We start from the raw sequence: 4320 nt of genomic DNA, 5'->3' as shown, positions 1-4320 counted from the left end.
ACAGTAGCAACATTACAGTTATGAAGTAGCAACAAAAATAATTTTATGGTTGGGTCACAACATGAGGAACTGTATTTAAAGGGCCAGAAGGTTGAGAACCACTGCTCTATCCACTGAGGCAAACTGGCCAGGGCAATAAAGAGAAATTAAAACAAAACAAAATCATTCTCCCAGGTCCTCAGCTGGATCCACACCGATGTGTGTGCATTTATGTCCCCCGTGCCTGGTGCCCAGTGCACTTGGAGGCAGACTGACCTGGGTGGGGTCCTGGGGTGGGGGTGGGGGGATTTCAGGAGCTGTTCACCACCCTGCGCCTCCCTGTGTCTCTAAAGGAGGGACCAGGGTTGCCCCGTGTGGAGCTGAGGCACTGGTCTGTGGAGAGCCTTCGACCCTTAGAGAGGAAACCTCCCTCGGTGTGACCGTGACCTCCCCCAGGAAGGAAGCAGGACAGACCAGCGAGCACCGGCCAGGCCTCCGCATGGTCCCAGCACTCAGGGGGCTGCAGCTGCTCCAGTGAGACTGTTCTCAGGGCACTGGGGTGTTGGGATCGGGGTCAGTCCTCACAGGGGCTATCCTAGGGCCTTTACTGTTACACAGGCCCGTCACCGCGGCCAGCACAGAGCAGGCACACAGCAGCTATCACAGGGTGTGAACAATCCGGGAGCAAAGCCGCTTTGAGCACGAATCCTTTTTATAAAAAACATGCTTTCATTGATTTTTTAGAGAAAGGAAGGGAGAGAGATAGAAACATCGATCAGCTGCCTCCTGCACACCTTGAACTGGGGATCGAGTCCACCACCCGGGCACGTGCCCTGACCTCCTGTGCACGAGATGACGGCTTTGAGCACGAATCCTTTTTATAAAAAACATGCTTTCATTGATTTTTTAGAGAAAGGAAGGGAGAGAGATAGAAACATCGATCAGCTGCCTCCTGCACACCACCCGGATCGAGTCCACCACCCGGGCACGTGCCCTGACCTCCTGTGCACGAGATGACGTTCAACCCACTGAGCTACACAGGCCAGGCTCCTTTTTTAAAAATTGAAGTGAGCCGTAACCGGTTTGGCTCAGTGGATAGAGCATCAGCCTGCAGACTGAAAGGTCCCAGGTTCGATTCCGGTCAAGGGCATGTACCTTGGTTGTGGGCACATCCCCAGTAGGAGGTGTGCAGGAGGCAGCTGATCGATGTTTCTATCTCTCTCCCTTCCTCTCTGTAAAAAATCAATAAAATATATTTTTTAAAAAATTGAAGTGAAATTCACATAACATAAAATTAATCATTTTAAGTGACATTTACTATATTTTCAATCACCTCTATCTAGTTCCAGAACATTCCACCACTCTAAAAAGAAGCCCTATCCCTATTAGTAGCCACTCCTCCATCTCCTCCCCAGCCCCTGACATTAACCCACTTCCTGTCTGTGGATTTGCCTGTGCTGACATTTCACATAAATGGAATCACACTGCATGGCCTTTTGTCTGGCTTCTCTCACTGAGCATCGTGTGTTCAAAGTCCATCCACGTTGTAGCGAGTGCCAGTGCTTCACTCCTTTTTAAAAATTTTTTCATTGAATTTATTGGAGTGACGCTAGTTAATAAAATTATATAGGTTTCAGGTGTACAATTCTATAATACAGCATCTGTGTATTGCATTGGCTTTGCTCCTTTTTATGGCTGAATAACACTTCAGTGTGTGGCTGAACCATGTGGTGTTGGTCTGTTCACCTGCTGTTTTGCTTTTTGGCTGTTGTGAATTGTGCTGCTGTGAACAGTCATACACATATTTTTGTTTGAATAGCTGATTTTGTTTATTTGGGGTAGAGACCTAGCCGTGGAATTGCTGGGACAGAGGTAACTAAGTTTGGCTTTAAAAAAAAATATGTTTTCATTGATTTTTTTAGAGAGAGAGGAAGGGAGAGGGATAGAGAGATGAAAACACTGATGACGGAGAAACATCGATTGGCCGCCTCCTGCACGCATTGAGCCTGGGTCTGTGCCCTGACGGGGAATCAAACTGGGCAGCTCTTGATTCACGGGTTGATGCTCAACCACTGAGCCATACCAGCTGTGCCGGCCTTTTTATTATTATTTTTTTTTAATCCTGAGGATATGATTTTTTTAAAATGTATTTTATTGATTTTAGAGAGGAAGGGAGAGGGAGAGAGATAGAAACATGAATGATGAGAGAGAATCATTGATTGGTTGCCTCCTGCACACCCTCTACTGGGGATCGAGCCTGGAACCCAGGCATGTGCCCTTGGCTGGAATCGAACCTGGGACCCTTCAGTCCATAGGCCAATGTTCTATCCATTGAGCCAAATCAGCTAGGGCCTGAGGATATGATTTTATTGATTTTAGACAGAGAGGAAGAGAGATGGAGGGGGAGGAGAGGAACATTGATGTGAGAGAGATATATCGATAGGTTGCCTCCCGCATGCACGCCAACTGGGATCAAACCCACAACCCGGGTATGTGCCCTGACCAGGAATCAAACTCGTGACCCTTTGGCGTACAGGACGATGCTCCAACCAACTTAGCCACACCTGCCAGGGCTCCAGGTTTGGCTTTTTGAAGAACCACTGCCCTTCCTGCAGGGCTGGCTTGTCTTACTCCATCCCCATCCATGAGCAGGCTCCTCCGTGGTGTGGATGCACACAGCGCCCGGTCCGAGCTGCTGCTTTCGGCCCCCGAGGTTGCCCTGGCCGAGTCAGGGCTCGCTTGGTGAGGCTGTGTTACACCAAGTTTGCGTTGTTGTCATTTGAGAGCTACGTGCACGGGGGGGAGGGGGGGGGAGCCTGGAATGAAGCCCCCTGCATCCTTCTCCTGGTGCTCAGGTGTAGGTGGATCCAGATGAAGCTGCTGCTGCCCAGGAGACCTGAGGCACCACAAGGCAAGTCATGGAAGCGAGTCTTCTGCCGTTTTACTGGGGAGGGGGAAACCTGGACCAAAACACCCTGATCTAGTTTTTCGAATATTAGAGCCCTCGTGTGCAGAGAGACAGCTCATCGGAGAGCACTTCCTGGCCCTCGGCACTAATAAGGTCCCCTTTCTGTGAAAACCCTCGCATTGCCCGCTCATCTTCTGCAGAGCGGCTCCCCAGCTCTCCTAGGGGAAGGTTCGTGGACGACAGAATCAAGGCTGAGTCCAGCCTGGAGCTGGTCTCCACCTCCCATCTCTTCTGCTGAACCTCTGTGCTTCTCCCCACCACGATGACGTCACCTACTTCACCATCGCATCTGGTTTTCAAAGCGTTCACACACGTCACCTTGTTTGCTCCCTCCACAGAGCTAGCCAGCAATGCAACGAGTTTCTCTTCCCCCATGGAAGCTCCATGGCCCACAGGAAGCCCTTGTCTGTGGTGAGTGCGTCCTCCGCCACCACCGCCGCGGCACAGGCCCCGCTGAGAGGCTTGCTAGCAGCCGGAAGCCTCATCTCCACCAGCATCTTGGTGCCAATGAATACATACAATTGTTATAGGTCAATCATCCTCAGAAAAGCTGGGAAAAGGACTGTGGAGAAGGTTTGCTCCTAGAAAGATGAACTGGTGGAATAAGTGAAGTGGTGAGTTAGAACAGACTTTTTGTTTTGTTTTTTAATATATCTTTATTGATTTCAGAGAGGAAGGGAGAGGGAGAGCGAGATAGAAACATCAATGAGGAGAGGGATTCATTGTTCGGCTGCCTACTGCACGCCCCTCACTGGGGGTCGAGCCCGCAACCCGGGCATGTGCCCTGCCTGGGAATTGAACTGTGACCTCCTGGTTCCTAGGTCGACGCTCAATCAATGAGCCACGCCAGCCGGGCTGGAACAGACTTTTTTAGTATACCCACCTGTGTTGTATAAATTGTACCTGGTAAATATATATTTTAAAACGACGCAGAGCCTTTGGCCAGGTCAGTTGGTTGGAGCACCGTCCCTACACCAAAAGGTTGTGGGTTCGGATCCTGGTCAGGGCACTTACCTAGGTTGCAGGTTCGATCTTCGGTAGGGGCTGGGAGGCAACCAATCAATGCTTCTCTATCACATCGATGTTTCTGTCTCTCTTTCTCCCTTCCCCTCTTTCCAAAATCAATTAAAAACGTATCCTCAGGTGAGGATTTAAAAAAGCCCACAACTATTCAGAAGAAATAAATTATAAAAATCAATGGTTTCTAGTATATTCATAGAATTGTCCAACCATCAATACTATTAATTCCAGAACATCCTCATCACCTCCCCCCAATAATCCTTCCCATTAGTAGTCACCCCCATCTCCCTCCCCAGCCTCTGATCCACTTCCTGTCCCTGTGGATGTGCCTGTTCTGGGCATCTCACAGAAAT

The 4320-nt window shown here is 49.6% G+C and overlaps 1 pseudogene; it reads right to left on the bottom strand.

Moving 5' to 3' along the window:
- Positions 1–2754: 2754 nt before the first annotated feature.
- LOC102255387 lies at positions 2755–3444 on the bottom strand (annotated as a pseudogene).
- Positions 3445–4320: the final 876 nt, after the last annotated feature.

The sequence above is a fragment of the Myotis brandtii genome, unplaced genomic scaffold (genome assembly GCF_000412655.1).
Source record: "Myotis brandtii unplaced genomic scaffold, ASM41265v1 scaffold236, whole genome shotgun sequence".
NCBI classification, from domain to species: Eukaryota; Metazoa; Chordata; class Mammalia; order Chiroptera; family Vespertilionidae; genus Myotis; species Myotis brandtii.
The sequence above is the reverse complement of the archived record's forward strand: the minus strand, read 5'-3'. Positions and strand labels throughout refer to the sequence as shown.